At 42.1% G+C, this 18,899-nt stretch overlaps 1 non-coding gene across 1 annotated transcript; it reads left to right on the forward strand.

Moving 5' to 3' along the window:
* Positions 1-15,937: 15,937 nt before the first annotated feature.
* On the forward strand, positions 15,938-16,044 carry LOC126063315 (U6 spliceosomal RNA). Its single transcript, XR_007514261.1, has one exon. It is a non-coding gene; the product is annotated as a U6 spliceosomal RNA (small nuclear RNA).
* Positions 16,045-18,899: the final 2,855 nt, after the last annotated feature.

Here is an 18,899-nt window from a genome sequence, read left to right on the forward strand (position 1 = left end):
TTAGCACATATCATTTTCTAATGTGCTACATGGTGCCCTGGTGGCGCAGTGGTTAAGAGCTACAGCTTCTAACCAAAAGGTAGCAGTTCGAATTTACCATCTACTCCTTGGAAACTCTATAGGGCAGTTCTACTGTGCCCTGTAAGGTCGCTATGAGTCGGAATCAACTTGAAGGCTACGAATTTAAACAGCTACATATATTACTATTTTATGCTCTTTATTGTTTAATTTCTGCTAGGATATATGTTCCCTGAGGGTAGGGATTTCTGTTTGGTTTGTTTATTGGTGTGCCCTCTGGCATAGTGTTTTTCAATCTAGTATTAGAATCTTGTATGGTGAGGAATAAGATGTTAATAGAGTTATAGAGAAAAAGAGTTTCTCCTGTGCAAATAAGTTTGTAGGAATAATCATTAAACAAAGTAGATGAAAATATAACAATGTATACACTTATAAGAGTCTATATAATATATATAAATTACATATATTATATTTTATACATATTATATATTACTATTATATATGATACCATATACACGTTGTTATTGTTAGGTGCCATCGAGTCCATCGATGGACTTGTTGGTTCTGACTCATAGTGACCCTGTGTACAACAGAACTGCTCGGTCCTGTGCCATCCTCACTATTGTTGCTATGTTTGAGCCCATTGCAGCAGCTACTGTATCAATCCATCTCTTGAGGGTCTCCCTTTTTTTTGCCGACCCTCTACTTTACCGAGAATGATGTCCTTCTCCAGAGACTGGTCCCTCCTGATAACATGTCCAAAGTATGTAGACGAAGTCTTACCTACCATCCACTCTTCTAAGGAGCATTCTGGCTGTACTTCTTCCAAGATAGATTTGTTCATTCTTTTGGCAGTCCATGATATATTCAATATTCTTCACAAATGCCAAAATTCAAATGCATCAATTCTTCCTTGGTCTTCCTTATTCATTGTTCAGCTTTCACATGCATATGTGGCAATTGAAAATACCATGGCTTGGGTCAGGAGCACTCATCAGTAAATGCTTCAAGTCCTCTTCACATTCAGCAAGCAAGGTTGTGATCTGTGTATCACAGGTTGTTAATGAGTCTTCCTCCAAGCCTGATGATGCTTTCCTCATATAATCCAGCTTCTCAGATTATTTGCTCAGCCTACAGATTGACTAAGTACGGTGAAAGGATAAACCCTGAAGCACGCTTTTTCTGATTTTAAACCGCTCAGTGTTCCCATATTCTGTTGGAACAACTGCCTCTTGTTCTATGTATAGATTCCGCATGAGCACAATTAAGTATTCTAGAATTCCCGTTCTTTGCAATATTACCCATTATTTATTATGATCCACACAGTTGAATGCCTTTGCATAGTCAATAAAAAACAGGTAACATCCTTCTGTATTCTCTGCCTTCAGCCAGGACCCATCTGACATCAGCAACGATATCCCTGTTCCACTTCCTCTTCTGAATACAACGTCAGCTTCTGGCAGTTCTCTGTCCATGTGCTGCTGCGATTACTTTTGAATGACATTCAGCAAAATTTTACTCGCATGTGGTATTAATGTATTGTTCAACATTTTCTGCATTCTGTTGGATCACCCTTCTTTGGCACGGGCACAAATATGAATCTCTTCCAGTCAGTTGTCCAGGTAGCTGTCTTCCAATTTTCTTGGCATAGATGAGTAAGCACACCCAGCATTGCAGCTGTTTATTGAAACATCTCAATTGATATTCCGTCAACTCCTGGAGCCTTGTTTTTTGCCAATGCCTTCAGTGCCAGTTGGACTTCATCCTTCAGTATCATTTGTTCTTGATCATATATTACCTCCTGAAATGGTTGAATGTTGACCAATTATTTTTGGTACAGTGACTCTGTGTATTCCTTCCATCTTCTTTTCATGATTCCTGCATCGTTTGATATTTTGCCCATAGAATCCTTCAATATTTCAACTCAAGGATTAGATTTGTTTTTCAGGTTTTTCAGTTTGATGAAATGCCAAGTGTGTTCTTCCCTTTTGGTTTTCTTTTTTATAATATTTAACTTTGTCTTCTCAAGTGGCCCTTTGAAATCTTCTGTTCAGCTGTTTTACTTCATCATTTCTTCCATTTACTTTAGCTACTCTACATTAAATGGCAAGTTTCAGAGTCTCTTCTGACATCCATTTTTGTCTTTCTTTTCTTTCCTGTCCTTTTAATGAAATTTCACTTTCTTCATTCATGTCTTTGATGTCATCCCACAACTTGTTGAGTCTTCAGTCATTAGGGTTCAATGAGTTAAATCTATTCTTGGGACGGTCTTTAAATTTAGGTGGGATATATTTAGACCTATATTTTGGCTCCTGTGGACTTGCTCTAATTTTCTTCAGCTTCAACTTAAACTTGCATATGAGTAATTGATGGTCAGTTCTGCAGTCAGCCCCTGCCCTTGTTCTGACTGATGATACGGAGTTTTTCCATTAGGTCTTTCCACAAATGTGGTTGATTTGATTCCTGAGTATTCCATCCTGTGAGGTCCATGTGTATAGTTGCCGTTTATGTTGTTGAAAAATGTATTTGCAGTGAGTAGGTTGTTGGTCTTGCAAAATTCTATCATGTGACCTCCCACATCATTAATACCACCAAGGCCATATCTCCCAACTATGTATCCTTCTTTTTTGTTTCCAACTTTTGCATTCCAATCACCAGTAATTATCTATGGATCTTGATTGCACATTTGATCAATTTCACACTGCAAACATTGATAAAAATCTTCAATTTCTTCACCTTTGACATTAGTGGTTGGTGTATAAATTTCAATGATAGTCATATTAACTGATCTTCCTTGTAGGCATATGGATATTATTCTATCACTGACAGTGTTGTATTTCAGGATAGATCTTGAAATGCTGTTTTTGACAAGGAATGCAACACTGTTCTTCAATTTGTCATTCTTGGCATGGTAGACCATATGATTTCCAATTCAAAATGGCCAATACCAGATCATTTCAATTCACTAAGGCCTAGCATTTCATTTCATTTCATTTTTATCAACTTTCAATTTTCCTAGATTCCTACTTCGTACATTCCATGTTCCAAATATTAGTGGATATTTCCAGTTGTTCCTTCTCATTTTGAGTCATGCCACATCAGAAAATGAAGGTCCTAAAAGCTTCACTCTATTCATGTCTTTAAGGTTGACTCTACTTTGAGGAGGCAGCTCTTCTGCAGTTGTATTTTGAGTGCCTTCCAATCTTCCTGCACCAGACAATGTTCTGCTGCTATCCATGAGGTTTTCACTGGCCAATAATTTTTTTATAAGTAAATTGCCAGGTCCTTCTTCCTACTCTGTTTTAGCCTTGAAGCTCCATTAAAACCCTTTTACCCTCAGTAAGCTACTAGTGTTTGAAATACTAGTGGCTTGGCTTCCAGCATCAACATGCAACATGTAAGCCACTACAGTACAACAAACTGACAGATGAGTGGTGGACCATATATATATAACTGTGAGGCAGAATTTTTTAGATCTTTTGGTGTGCATTGACTAACACACACAGACTTCAAGTTTATTTGAACCATAGGACCCTTTGTCAATGAAAATCAATTAAGAAAGAGTTGGTTTCTGCTCTGGCCTTGGGGTGGTGAAACAAAACTGACATCCCTTTTCTCTTCAGCTTGTTTCCTACACTAGTAGGATCTACAAGGCTCCTGACGATGGTTTCAGACTATGTCTTAAATGCCAACGTTTTACCACAGCTGTCTGCTCAACCATGTTTTCTGTCTGAAATGCTTCATCTTCCTTCCGATTTTTCTGTAACTCTTACTCATACACAACTCAGATGTCTTCTTTCTGATGTCCTTCCCTGTCAATCCCCATTTTCTATGCCCTGCTCCCCAGTCCCAGTCTGGTCAAGGTATCCATCTACATGCTCCTATGACACCTTTTTTTTTTTTTTTAATAATTACACAATTATTTAATTAATTTCAAACTCACAGCCACCCCGTGTGAGAGTAGAAGTGTAGAAGTGCCCAATAGGGTTTTCCTGGGCTGTAATCTTTATTTTTTTTAATAATTTTTATTGTGCTTTAAGTGAAAGTTTATAAATCAAGTCAGTCTTTCACATATAAACTTATATACACCTCACTCCATACTCCCACTTACTCTCCCTCTAAGGAGTCAGCCTGCTCCCTCCCTCCAGTCTCTCCTTTCATGACCGTTTTGCCAGTGTCTAACCCCCTCTACTGTCCCATTTCCCCTTCAGACAGGAGATGCCAACATAGTCTCAAGTGTCCACCTGAACCAAGTAGCTCACTCCTCATCAGCATCTCTCTCCAACCCATTGTCCAGTCCAATCCATGTCTGATGAGTTGGCTTTGGGAATGGTTCCTGTCCTGGGCCAACAGAAGGTTTGGGGACCATGACTGCTGGGATTCTTCTAGTCTTAGTCAGACCATTAAGTCTGGTCTTTTTATGACAAAGTCTGGTCTTTTTATGCATCCCACTGTTTTCCTGCTCCCTCAGGGGTTCTCTGTTGTGCTCCCTGTCAGAGCAGTCATCGGTTGTGGCCAGGCACCATCTGGTTCTTCTGGTCTCAGGATGATGTAGTCTGTAGTTCAAGTAGCCCTGTATCTTGGGCTCATAATTACCCTGTGACTTTGGTGTTCTTCATTCTTCTTTGATACAGGTGGGTTGAGACTCATTGATGCATCTTAGATGGCCACTTGCTAGCGTTTATGACCCCAGACGCCACACTTCAAAGTGGGATGCAGAATGTTTTCTTAATAGAATTTATTTTGCCAATTGACTTAGATGTCCCCTGAAGTCATAGTCCCCACACCCCTGCCCCTACTCCGCTGACCTTTGAAGCATTAAGTTTATTCGGGAAACTTCTTTGCTTTTGGTCCAGTCCAGTTGTGCTGACCTACCCTGTACTGAGTGTTGTCCTTCCCTTCACCTAAAGTAGCTCTTATCTACCATCTAATCAGTAAATAACCCTCTCCCTCCCTCCCTGCTCTCGTAACCACAAAAGAATGTGTTCTTCCCAGGTTAAACTATTTCTCAAGATCTTATAATAGTGGTCTTATACAATATTTGTCCTTTTGAATCTGACTAATTTCATTCAGCATAATGTCTTCCAGGTTCCTCCATGTTATGAAATGTTTCACAGATTCATCACTGTTCTTTATCGATGCATAGTGTTCCATTGTGTGAATATACCATAATTTATTTATCCATTCATCCGTTGATGACACCTTGGTTGCTTCCAGCTTTTTGCTATTGTAAACAGTGCTGCAGTAAACTTGAATGTGCATATATCTGTTCGCGTAAAGGCTCTTATTTCTCTAGGATATATTCCGAGGAGTGGGACTGCTGGGTTGTATGGTAGTTCTATTTCTAGCTTTTTAAGGAAATGCCAGATCGATTTCCAAAGTGGTTGTACCATTTTACATTCCCACCAGCAGTGTATAAGTATTTCAATCTCTCCACAGCCTCTCCAACATTTATTATTTTGTGTTTTTTGGAATAATGCCAGCCTTGTTGGAGTGGAGATGGAATCTCATCGTAGTTTTAACTTGCATTTCTCTAATGGCTAACGATTGAGAACATTTCCTCATGTATCTGTTAGCTGCCCAAATATCTTCTTTAGTGAAGTGCGTGTTCATATCCTTTGCCCAATTTTTAATTGGGTTGTTTGTCTATGACACCTTTTGCACATCTCTGTCATTATACCTGCTACCCTATTTTGACTGCAGAATGGGTTAATTTGTAATGTCATTGTTTTGTTCTTAAAAGATGTATTGCCTTGTTGCATTATACTACCACTACTACCCACTGCCATCGAGTCGATTCCGACTCATAGTGACCCTACAGGACAGAGTAGAACCACCACATAGAGTTTCCAAGGAGTGCCTGGTGGATTTGAACTGCCAACCTCTTGGGTAGCAGCCGTAGCACTTAACCACTATGTCACCAGGGTTTCCTGTTGCATTATAGATATTCAAATTAGTCTCCATCTAAAAGTTTCTGACGTCTAAGAATTCTTAAATATTCTGAACCTGTCAGCAATATTTGTTACCACCAAAGTGACTTATCAACTTATATATACTAACGTTGCTAGGAAAGCCTGATCATAAACACAATCATTTAATATTTTGCTTAATACAGGAGATGATAGGAATTTACACATTGATTAAATTCGGGGCCTGGCTTCTAGCCATTTGATCCCTCTGCTTTCTCGTGGGATGTAAGGTAAAATGTAATGAACTAAAGAGGCTGGTTGATCCTCATTGCTTTGAATAAACCTCAAGTGCTTATGAGAATAAACCCTGTAGTGCAATCACTATTATCCCTCCTCACTTATCATCACTGCTTTTTCTCTACTTTATGGAAGGAAACTTTTCTAAGACTATCTTTTTTTTTTTTCTTTGTTAAAAAAATCTGACCACTAGGGCCAGCAGAAACATTCATTACTCAGATTTCTATTTTGTGCTGTGTTTTGAATAGCTAAAGTGTAACTTGCAAAATCTTAAAAGTACATTTCCCATCAGTTCGAAACAACTATCTGAATAATCCGTTTCATAAGTGACGCCCATTTTAAATATTCTGCAGGCACTCCTTTCCTTACAACTTGGTATTTTTTTATATTATGTTCAATTAGGCGTAAAATGACACTATTCATTTGATAAAAATAGTTGGAAAAATACTTTATTCATGCAATATAGATTTAAGGAGAAAACCTTATTGTTCACATTTTCGACCACAGATTCATGCAAACATCCATCATAGAGAAAATGTTTCCATAGGATACATTCATATTAGTACTTCGTAAGCTTCTCATATTTGCACAGCTAATTCATTGTTAGGTGACATTTCCATAAATAAGAATTTGATATAATTGATATAATTCAGAGAATACACCTGTTTCTTAAGGGCTGTAAGTCCAAGCATATTATATAGGAGGCGATCATGCAATATTAGCATATATATGTCTTCGTACATTATTTATTTCTGAACACAGCATAAGAGCATACAAAAAATATGAAGACTTTTTTAAAGGTAATGAGTCATTTTTCAGATTTAATGACCAGGTTCCATAGGCTGATCTTGGACTCAGGGTTCTTTGGGGGCAAAATCTTTTCATTTTGTGGTTTCTGCATCACTTATCTTGACCAAACCTCTTGAGTGTCGTCTTAAGAGCTCTCCAAAACACAAATCATGCCAAATGGGTAGTAAAAAATGGTACAAGATGCTAGGCTGATGTGTATCATTCTTGTTTCTGACCGTTTACTATATCTGCAGTGGTGATGGTTGTGAGTCGTAGAGCCCTGGTTCACTCATCAGCGATCTTTGCACACACCCCCAGATGTGTCAGGTGACGTACTGAGACTGAGAGAAGGCAGAGGAGCATAATACAGGGAAGGGTGTGCATGGGGTGTTTCTGATGAACTAGCCTCAGCTCCTGTCCATGGCATCATCTCTTTGTGGGACTGCTTGAGCATCCTCAAGACATGGCAGCCAGTTTCCCACAGAGAGACATCCAAGAGAGCCAAGGCAGAAAGTGTAGGGCCTTTTATGGCTGGTCTTGGAAGTTACACGCTGTCACAGCCACTCTCTTCTATTTGTCACATGGGGCATCTCTGATTCAGAGAGAGGGGACAATACAAGAGTGTAAATGCCAGGGGGCTTCCTTGGAGGCTGGCTACCACCAATGGCACAACCTCACACCATTTCCTCCCTGGCGTCTTGCCTAAGCAGCCTCTCTCCTCCTCCTGCCCAGGGCAATCTCTCTTTATGCTCTTGCAGGGCACGCATGGAAGAGCTACATTTCCTGCTGTTTCTGACCAAGACAATTGTCTGTTGTGCCTGAATTCTTTCTCCTGTTATTCACAACTACTCTAAGTTCCCCTAAAGCGTTGGTTTTCAATGTTCAATGCTGGCTGTTAATTAGAATTTCCTAGGACTATTTCTACATATAGGGATATGTAGAAATAGATACAAATATAGATGTATATAGTGTGTGTGTGCGGAGCCCTGGTGGCACAGTGGTTAAGAGCTCAGCTGATAAACTTGAAGTTTGGCAGTTTGAACCCACCAAACCGCTCCTTGGAAACCCTATGTGATGGTTCTACTCTGTCCATTGGGTCACTGTGAGTCAGAGCCAACTCTACAGCAATGCGTACCAGGTGACATATAATGTAGTTACATGTTATATTATATGTATATGTTATATTATATGTCATATATTATATTATATCATATATTATATTATGTTATATTGCAACAGCAATTCTACTCCATCAGAAATGAAGAAATGAAGGGGTCACGCCCTGATTTTATTCCCCTAGATTCTGATGCAGTTGATTTGTAGTGGGACCCAGCGAACAGTAATTTTAAAAAGTATTTTATTCCTGGGTGATTTAATGTGCTGTCAGGGTTAAAAACCACTGTCTTTAAGGGGTCACGGTTTTGAAACACAAAAGCCAGAAAGACTGACCAGGTAAACTGCACAAATCTTAACTCCACAACCCAGTGAATTTTTACCTATATGTGTACATCCATCGTCCAGGCTGTTCTTGAACATTTAAATGGAATGATACAGTATGAACTCTTTGGTATCTGTGCTTTTCAGCTCAGTAGTTTGGACATGAGACTCATCCATGTTGCTGAATGTAGCAGTAGTTGCTTCTTTTCAGGGTCAGATAGTATTCCATTATTTGAATAAATTACAATTTATTAACCTAATGGATTATCTCCAGTTTGGGGCTAGAGAATACTGTTGCTATAATCAATTGTGTACATGTCTTTGTTGGGCATGGATGCTCATTTGTGGTGGAGTAGAACTCCTTTTGTGATAGTATTGCTGGACCGTAGGTTAGGTGAGGGTTCAGCTTTAGAAAATATGGCCAAGTATCATTCCCGAGGAAACCCTGGTGGCGTAGTGGTTAAGTGCTACGGCTGCTAACCAAAGGGTCAGCAGTTTGAATTCACCAGGCGCTCCTTGGAAACTCTATGGGGCAGTTCTACTCTGACCTATAGGGTCACTATGAGTCGGAATCGACTTGACGGCACTGGGTTTGGTTTGTTTGGATCATTCCGGAGTAGTTGTACCAGTTTATGTTCCCACCCACAATGCATAAGAGTTCTGGTTGCTAGGTATTCTCGTCAACTCTTGGTATTTTCAGTCTTCTCAGCCGTATCCCTCATGGTGGGTATATCGTGATGTCCCAATGCGCTTTTAATTTGCATTTCCCTCATGACCATGATGTAAAATGAATTTTCATATATTTACTGGCCGTTTGGATAGCCTCTTTAGTGAAGTGCCTCTTCAAATGTCTTTTTTCACTTTTTAACTCGGTTTTCTTTCTTTCCTTTTAAAAATATTTATTTGTAAGGGTTGCTCATGTATCCCGGTTATGAAGCCTTAGGTGGTCATGTGTACTGCAACTATCTTCTTCCATTCTCTGGCTCTCCTTTTCCTCTCTTAATATTATATTTTTAATGAATGTGCTGTTGAGATGATTCTGATTCATAGTGAGCCTGTAGGACAGAGTAGAACTACCCCATAGGGTTTCCTAGGCTGTAATCTTCACAGGCAGCCTTGGAAATCCTATGAGGCAGTTCTACTCTGTCCTGTAGCCAGAGGTCACTATGAGTTGGAATAGAGTCAACAGCATTGGGGGGTGGAGCGGGTAATCTGTATGGGAGCAGATCGGCAGGTCTTTTCTCCCTTGGTGCCACTGGTAGATTCGAACTGCTTTCGGTTACCAATCGAACACTTAACCACTGGGCCAGTAGGGCTCGTTTTTAAGAAATAAAGTACCTAATTTTAATGAAGTTCAATTTATCAACGTATTTTTTACAGTCAGCTTTTTTGTTTGTTTGTTTGTTTGTTTTAATCCTGTTTTTAAGAAATCTCCCTAAACCAACATCATGAAAATGTTTTCCTAAATTTCTTTCTCAAATCTCTACTGACTCCTTCTCTAGAAGCAGTGACCTCTGTGACACAGGGAAAGGAAAAAGAGAAGCTAAAGGAGAAAGTCCAGAAGAATGTAATCATATCTCAATACAGCATCTCACCACATCTTAGCTATTAAATTATAGGCTTTTGGGGGGGGGACTGTGTCTTATTCATCTTTGCATTCAGCCCAATGCCAGGCTCAGTGTCTCAGATACACAGACATATCAGAAAAAGCTGTAATGAATTAATCCACTTACTACCTAGGTTCAGCCTCCACCCTCTATTCAAAGGAAGAAGATACAAGAGTAAAAATCATAGATGATCAGAATTGGGAGAAGCCTTAGGTATCCTGCCCAACCCTAAGTCTTCATATCACCAAGGAGAACGTAGTGGCAGGACCAAGATTTGACCCCAAGACTCCTGACTTCCAGGTCAAAGACCTTCCCCACATCTGAAAACCCCCTGGAAAACTCAACAGCTATTTTTAGAAAATCCATATGAGTTTCAGCTGTTTAGATTTCTTCACTGTTGATTCAACATGTAAAAAAAAAGAGTTCTGCTATTCATATTATTTCTGTCTGTTGAATTACCAAGAAGCGATCAGCAAGGAATTAAAACATCATAAACTTGGAAGGATGGGGGCTTGGAGAAGGAAGAGGAATAGAAAAATATTGATCTTGGGTGACATTGGCTTCACTTAAAATGCTTAGGAACAGGGCTTGCGTGTTTAGGACCAACTTAAGGGGGCTTTTGATTTGTTCCAGGCCCCTCATTATTAGCTAAACCTTGCATTTATTTGCCTCCATTTGCTTTAGGTACAGGCAACCGAGATTCCAGGCATAGCAGTGATAACTGAGGCACTCGCTTTATCCTTTTTTAAGGCAAAAGTGTTTATTCAGAGCAAAGGTTGCCAACTGGAAGACTGTGGGCTGTGTAAGATCCATATTGTGCTGTTGTTGATGACGGGGTTTATATGTATATTTGTTTAACAACTAAACCACATTAATATATATATATTGCATAAAAAGGAAAAAGAAACACTTTCAGATTCTCTTGAAGAATCAACATGGATGACAAGACGGGGCTTCATTCTGACTTGGCAACCACGTGCTTGAGCTGGAGCTTCTCTTATGCACAGCTTCACTTATTTATGTTACTGTAGGCATTTGAATTGGTGGCCTTGACTTAAATAATGGCATGTGTTAGGTAATATTATTTTCTGCTTATAACCACAACATACACTGAAATTTAAAAAGTGCTTGTAAATCGTACACACGTGTACATAACTAAAAAAAAAAAAATTTTTTTTTTTTTTTGTGATTAAATCTTTTCAGCACTTCCTCAAACTGCAGACTGGTATTCTTGATCCTGGAGCACTTCGGCTTCTACTGGGCTGCTAGTTAGAACCCACCAAGAGTTGCAGCTGAGTCGACCCTGACTCGTGGAAACCCCATGTGTGTTCGAGCAGAACTGTGCTCTATAGGGTTTTCAATGGCTGATATTTCAGAAACATCCACCAGGCCTTTCTTCCAAAGTGCCTCTGGATGGACTCGAATTTCCAACTCTTTGGTTAGCAGCCAAGAACTTTGACAGTTTGCACCACATGGGGACTCTGCTAGGTGAAATACAGGAGTTAAATACTTCATTGGTATCTTCCTGCTCCTCTCTCTGGGTGCTAAATGCCCTCAGAGGAGATTAAAATTATTTCGGCGTAAGCCGCTTCTCTAATGGAGCCAACAGTTTCCTGTGTGTAACTCTCAGCACATATTTGAACCCAAGCTTTGGCCTTGACTTCCACCACCACTTCCCAGAGCAACTGAAAAGACTCTTAGAGGGGAGCTCCACCACTCACCTGTCTGTGGTACTGTGGGGGCTTGCGTGTTGCTGTGATGCTGGAAGCTATGCCACCGGTGTTTCAAATACCAGCAGGGTCATCCATAGTGGACATGTTTTAGCAGCGCTTCCAGACTAAGACAGACTAAGAAGAAGGATTTGGCTATCAACTTCCGAAAAAATCCTCACAACTGGACCAATAAGCAACATCATGATAAACAGAGAGAATACTGAAGTTGTCAAAGATTTCATCTTACTTGGATCCACAATCAACACCCATGGAAGCAGCAGTCAGGAAGTCAAATGACATATCACATTGGGCAAATCTGCTGCAAAATACTCTTTCAAAGTATTAAAAACCAGATGTCACCTTGACCACTAAGGTGCACCTGGCCCAAGATGTGATATTTTCAATCACCTCATGTACATGTGAAAGCTGGACAATGAATAAGGAAGACTGAAGAAGAATTGATGCCTTTGAATTATGGGTTGGTAAAGAATATTGAGTATATTATGGACTGCTGGGGAAACCCTGGTGGCATAGTGGTTAAGTACTAAGGCTGCTAACCAAAGGGCCAGTAGTTCAAATCCGCCAGGCTCTCCTTGGAAACTCTATAGGGCAGTCCTATAGGGTCGCTATGAGTTGGAATCGACTCGACAGCACTGGGTTTTGGTTTGGCTTATGGACTACTGGAAGAATGAGCAAATCTGTCTTGGAAGAAGTTCAGCCAGAAGGCTCCTTATAATCGAGGATGGCAAGACTTTGTCTCACATACTTTGGACATGTTATCAGGAGGGACCAGTCCCTGGATAAGGATATTATGATTGGTAAGGTAGAGGGTCAGCAAGTGTCACGGATTGAATTATGTCACCAAAAAATGTATTTATCAATTTGGCTGGGCCGTGATTCCCAGTATTGTGTGATTGTCCACCATTTTGTCAACTGATGTGATTTTCCTATGTGTTGTATATCCTACCTCTATGATGTTAATGAGGGGGGAAGGGCAGCAGTTGTGTTAGTGAGGCAGGACTCAATCTACAAGATTGGCTTGTGTCTTGAGGCAATCTCTTTTGAGATATAAAAGAGAGAAGGGGGTAGAGAGACAGGGGGACCTCATACCACCAGGAAAGCAGTGCCAGGAGCAGAGTGCATCCTATAGACCCAGGGTGCCTCCACTGAGAAGCTCCTAGTCCAGGAGAAGATTGAGGACAAGGACCTTCCTCCAGAGCTGACAGAGACAAAAAGCCTTCCCCTGGAGCCGATGCCCTGAATTTGGACTTTTAGCCTACTTTACCAAGAGGAAAGAAATTTGTCTTTGTTAAAGCCATCCACTTGTGGTATTTCTGTTACAGCAGCACTAGAAAACTAAGATCGATAGACACAATGGCTGCAACAATGGGCTCAAACATAACAATAATTGTGAGGATGATGCAGGACCAGGCAGTGTTTCGCTCTGTTGTACATGGAGTTGCTATGAGTTGGAACCGACTCGATGGCACCTAACAACAACAGAGGGGAAAAGTATGACAACAGTGCCTTACCCTCGATTGTTCCCAATTCAACCTCGCAGGAATGTTACCTTTGCCAAGAAGGTGATACAATTTGGGTCAAACAACCGCTACCACAACAAAGATCAAGCTCTTCTTACTACACGATTTAAAACAAAACAGATCCCTTTCTATTTTATTTGAAAGTTTCTGAAATTTCATTATTTGAAAACAATCAAATCTATTTTTCTCTTTAAAGTAAACAATAGTGACCTAATGGTCATATTCATTCTCAGCCTCGGGGAAATTATATTATCAGAAAGTTTTCGATTTTAGGTTTGCGATGAACAAGGCTCGATTTTGCAGCTCTATTTCATGAAGTGGCATTCTCTTTCTGCCAGGGCAAACTCACGAATGGCTGGGAGGAAAGATACTATTTGGAGGCGGTTAATTCTGCTTCAAGTTCCAAATCACCAATGCTAAATAGCACTTGAATCCTGTTTCAAGATTTAGAGTCCACTTGCCTGTGGAAGTCGGCTGGGGCTGTTCCTCCCTGTGGCTCCATTTGGGAAGGCCCCGCCTTTTGTTCTGCTTCTTCTTGGCCCTGTGCTTGTGGTCAGTTAGATGGGTGATGGGGCCACCCCTTGTTGAGGTACTGGGAGCCTTGGGCTGCTTTATGCCCTGATTTATGGTACAAAGGGAGCAGCTACTAAGGTAGTGTTTGATGCTTGCTCAATTCGTCCCAACCACAGCAGAACTCGTGCTGCCATCTGCTTGCGACAGACTCTGAAACAGAAACACTCAGGGAATGACCTATCTTCATTACCCTCAGTGGGCAGCTGAGTATACCCTGGACTGGACATTGACTCAGCCAGTCAAAGATGCTTCATGCAGGCTAGACCCCCTAAACTGGAGGCAGAGCCAGCGGCCGGTCCCCAGAAATCACTGCTGGGATTAGAAAAACATCATCTTCTACTTATGATTTACAAACACAGGGAAAACTGGTGTGAGGCAGCTGTGCTGAGATCAGTCCTTGAGCCTAGCCCTTCCCCTCTTCCTCCTAAAGGTTAACGGTGGCTGCAGGCTGTCCTCTGGGAGCAGCTGAGTTTGCTGACAAAGACACCAGTTTCAGGTCAACTGGCCTCTCTTTCCATCACGTTCCTTGGTGGCTTCTAAGCATGTAATGCTAGGGGAAGCTCCTGCTTGCTTTGCCTCAGTGATTTCTCACCAAGCTCTGCTACGTACAAGCCACCAAGGGCAAATTAGTTAGCATCTCTCTGCCTCTGCTTTCTTATCTGTGTACTAGGGCTGTTGAGAGCATTAAGTAATATAATGACTTTGATCAATACCTGGTTCACAGCGAATGCTCAGCAAACGTTAGTTATCCTTATCATCATGGTATTTCAATTCACACTGTGCAATTAGTGAGCCAAGGAAGAAGGGGGGGGCTTCAGCAAACACAGGGGACAGAACCTTTCTAAGTCACATCTTAGTGTAAGACCATATCCTGGTGACCTCGCCTTAAAGAAAGAAAGAAAGCAGGACAAGACGGTAATATCTGTGGTGCCTGCCTCACAAGCCTGTGGTGAGGACCACCTGGGAGGATGTGCGGTAAAACCGAGGGGGCTTCATTTCACGGAGGTGGTGTTGGCTGTCGTGCAGTCGGCTCTGTCTCACGGTGACCCTATGCAAAACAGAATGAAACGCTGCCTGCTCCTGTGCAATCATCCTGATCCTTGGTACGTCATCTTCCAGGACTACATTGGATAGTGTTCTGTGGTGATCCATAGGTTTTCACTGGCTAATTTTCAGATGTAGATCACCAGGCCTTTCTTCCTAGTTTCTCTGTCTGAAAGCCCTACTGAAACCTGTCCACCACGGGAGACCCTGATGGTATTTGAAACACCAGTGGCATAGCTCGCAGTCATAGTAACTTAAGCCCCACAGCACAGCAGACTGACAGGCGGGTGGTGGGTACATGGTGGCAGTGGTGGTCGTTCTGGTTGTTCTTGCCATCCTCAGGCACCTGAAGTGGCAGAGGCTGGCGGTCAGATCCAGCTAGTGACTCCAGCTCCAGGATTCCTTGCACGCTCTCTACTACCTCAAGAACAGCAGAAACACAAAAACAAAAAGAAGATATCTGGTGACGTCCAACACTGATGCCGTCCTGCCTGGCTGCCACACCCTCAGATAGTAGGCACATGGCAGCAGGAAGAAATGTGGCCAGGTAGGAAGGGCACTCACCAGGCAGGGTGGGGTTTAATAATGTAATCTCATCTCTGCAGATACCAGCATATTCCTCTCAGTCACTTCCAGATCTCTTCTGATCTCAGGGACCAAATAATACCTCTCCAGTCCTGTGATATGAGACATTTAAGTCAAGCAACTTAGCTATGGCATAGCCTCTCTACTCCTTTCCCATAAGTAATCCCTCCAATCCAGAGTGAGTCTAACCTTTTCATCCACCACCCATGTCCTAGATTCCGTTAACTAGCAGATCCTTGACTTCCAAAGGCAGCTCTTTCCTTTCCACATACCACCTCAAAGACAAGGAATTTCCCAAATTATATCTCTGATCCAGATCTCTCCTTTGACATATGTGTGTGTGTGTGTGTGTGTGTGTGTGTGTGTGTGAGAGAGAGAGAGAGAGAGAGAAAGAAGAATACATATATATCCAATAAAAACCCACAGTTTTCACTTTGGCAGCACGTATACTAAAACTGGAACGATATAGAGAAGATAAGCACGGCCCCTGCACAAGGATGACGTGCAAACTCGTGAAGTGTTCCATATTTTGGGGAAGGAGAGTGCTATCTCATTAGGTGGAGAGCAGTTAGGAGTATATAGCAAAGTGTATATAATTTTTTGTATGAAAGACTAACTTGATTTGTAAACTTTCACTTAAAACACAATAAAAAAAAAAAAAACCTATGGGTCACAACAGTCCAATTGATCATGGGGATGGTCACTGGGCAGCATTTCATCCCATTGTGCATGGGGGCCACCTCAATGACAGCTAACATATGAATCCCTGTAGAGGAGCAGAGAGAGAAACTTGTGCAAAATATTGCAGGGTCATAGTTGAAATATGTAACAACATGTAGTGACAGTAAAGAACGGTGTGTTAAATGTCTAATTATTTTCCACTGAGAAGATGATAGAAAAGTAATGAAGAACGTACCCTTTGATCATGAGCTCAGGAAGAACCTTCTGGGCCTTGTCCCTAAAGGCAGAAGATCACATTTGTCACAGGAAATCTTTTCATTTCCTCCCATGACCCCTCCCCCAGTCCCTGGTAACAACCCACCTTCTTTTGCCTTTGCCTATTCTAGGTATTTTACATAAGTGGGCCCATGTAATATTTGCCCTTTTGTGACTGGCTGATTCTACTCAGCATAATATTTTCCATGTTCATCCAAGTCATACCGTCTATCAGAATTTCATTTGTCTTTATGGCTGACTAACACTCCATTATATGAATATACCATATTTTGTTTATCCATTCATTCGGTGAGGGGCACTTGGGTTGCTTCCACCTCTCGGTTATTGAGAAAAATGCTGCAATGAACATCAGCATACAAGTATCTGTCTGAGTTCCTGTTTTCGATTCTTTTGGGTATATACTTAGGAGTGGAATTGCTGGGTCATGTAATAATTCTACGTTTAACTTTTTAAGGAACCGCCAAACCCCTTTGCATAGCAGCTGCACTGTTGCGTGAGGGTTCCAGTTTCTCCACATCGTCACCAAACAGGAAATTTTCTTCAGACGAAACCTGCTGTCCTCTTAACAGTTGTTTTCATTTTTGTGTTCTGAGCCGTCTGTTGCATTTGCATTTTTTGATCTCTTCTTGGTCCATGGTTTTCTCATCGATCTCTTTTTCTTTGCTCCCCCCGCCCCACTGAATAGAACAGCAGGGGCAATGGCACCCAGGTAGGAAGGTGTGGGTGAGTTCAGGGGCTCCTTAGCTAGGGGGACCATTTGTTCTGGTTTTCCTGGGACCTCCCAGTTACAGCAAGGCAAGTCCTGGAAAACTCCCCAGTCCTGAGCAGATTGAGGCGGTAGTCACCTTACGCTCAGCACGGGGTGAGAATATGACCCTAAAAGAAGCTATGGCTGAGGCCTGTGTATAAAACCGGTGTCAGAAACAAGAAGACATTTGCCTAAAAAAACACTTTGGAATTAGAAAGACTTTCTATAGATCAATAGCACAAATGGTTAAGCACTTGACTACTAGCCGAAAAGTTGGCGTTTCAACCCCACCCGGAGACACCCTGAAAGACAGGCCTGGCAATCTGCTTCTGAACGATCACAGCCTAGAAAACTCTACGGAGCACAGTTTTACTCTGACACACAAGGGGTCGCCTCGAGTCGGAATCGACTTGATGGCAACTAACAACAACTATAGATCAGGGAGTCCCAGGGTGATGCAAGTAGTTAAACTGCTCAGCTGCGAACTGAAAGGTTGTAGGTTTGAGTCCACCCAGGGGCATCTAGGAAGAAAGGCCTGGTGATCTGCTTCAGAAGAATCAGCCGTTAAAACCCCTGTGGAGCATGGTTCCACTCTGACACCCGTGAGGTTGCCGTGAGTTGGGGTCGACTTGATGGCAACTGTCTTGTCTTGTTTTTCCTTTCTGTAGATCAGAATCTCTTGGAGAGCCTGTGAAAACCAAGGGCCGGGCCCACCCCTGAGCTTCTGATTCAATAGTTCGGGACGGAGCTGAGCACTTGCATCTCCAGCAGGTTCCCAGATGATGCCGTCGCTGCTGTGTGAGGGCCACACTTTGAAAACCACTGATCTGTGGTTTCTGGACCTTCTCTGCAGAAAGTGCGTGCTGCCTCTGCTGCAATTATGCCGGAACCATCTTGCCACTAAGCCTGACCTTGTACATGCCCATTGAGTCATTTTATTCATGCTAAAGTCTTTATTGTTCCGAGGGAGAGAGAGTGATAGAGCAGCACCGTGGCCCCCGTTGATTAATGAGCCCCCTGCTGCCCTAGGCCTTCAGGATACTCTGGCATGCAGCTTTTGCCCCCAGAGCCCTGCATTTGGGGAAAAGAAATGAGGTTCCTTTAGAAAGCCTCGAAGGGCTAAGGCTAGAGGGGTTGGGCAAGGCTACAGATCACTGGAGAAATACCAACCTGACCCTCTCCAAACCCACAACAAAACCTTTTCTTGAGTGATTAGCCCCAGAGAAAGGTGATTTGTTAAAGCCCAGGGTTCACCGCTTTTGTGTCTTGGGCCCAGGACATCTGGCAGGAGCGAGGGGGCTCTCTGATACCGGCCTTGAGCCCCCATTCCCGTCCACTGGACTGTGCATCATTGAAACACTGGCCACTCATTCTCATGCTAATCTGTGAACTCGGGAGCAGATGTGAAACATTCGGCTCTCTTCTTGCTCGCTTGTAAAGAACTAATGCAGCTTTTCTTAAAGGGAAGGGCAGAGCTGGACTGAGAGAGGGGTGGAGGTGAACAGGGAGGGAGAAAAGGAGTGGAGCGGGCTGAATTCCAGAAAGAAAGAAAAGTTTGCTTGCATGACTTTCTCTCTTGGTGGGCCAAAGCACTGCGGTTACGTGAACTTCAGTCAAAGCAATACAAGTGAGGAAATTCAAATTAATATTTGAGTAATGGAATAAATCCAACTTCGGATGAA

The sequence above is a fragment of the Elephas maximus genome, chromosome 19 (genome assembly GCF_024166365.1).
Source record: "Elephas maximus indicus isolate mEleMax1 chromosome 19, mEleMax1 primary haplotype, whole genome shotgun sequence".
Classification (NCBI taxonomy): Eukaryota; Metazoa; Chordata; class Mammalia; order Proboscidea; family Elephantidae; genus Elephas; species Elephas maximus.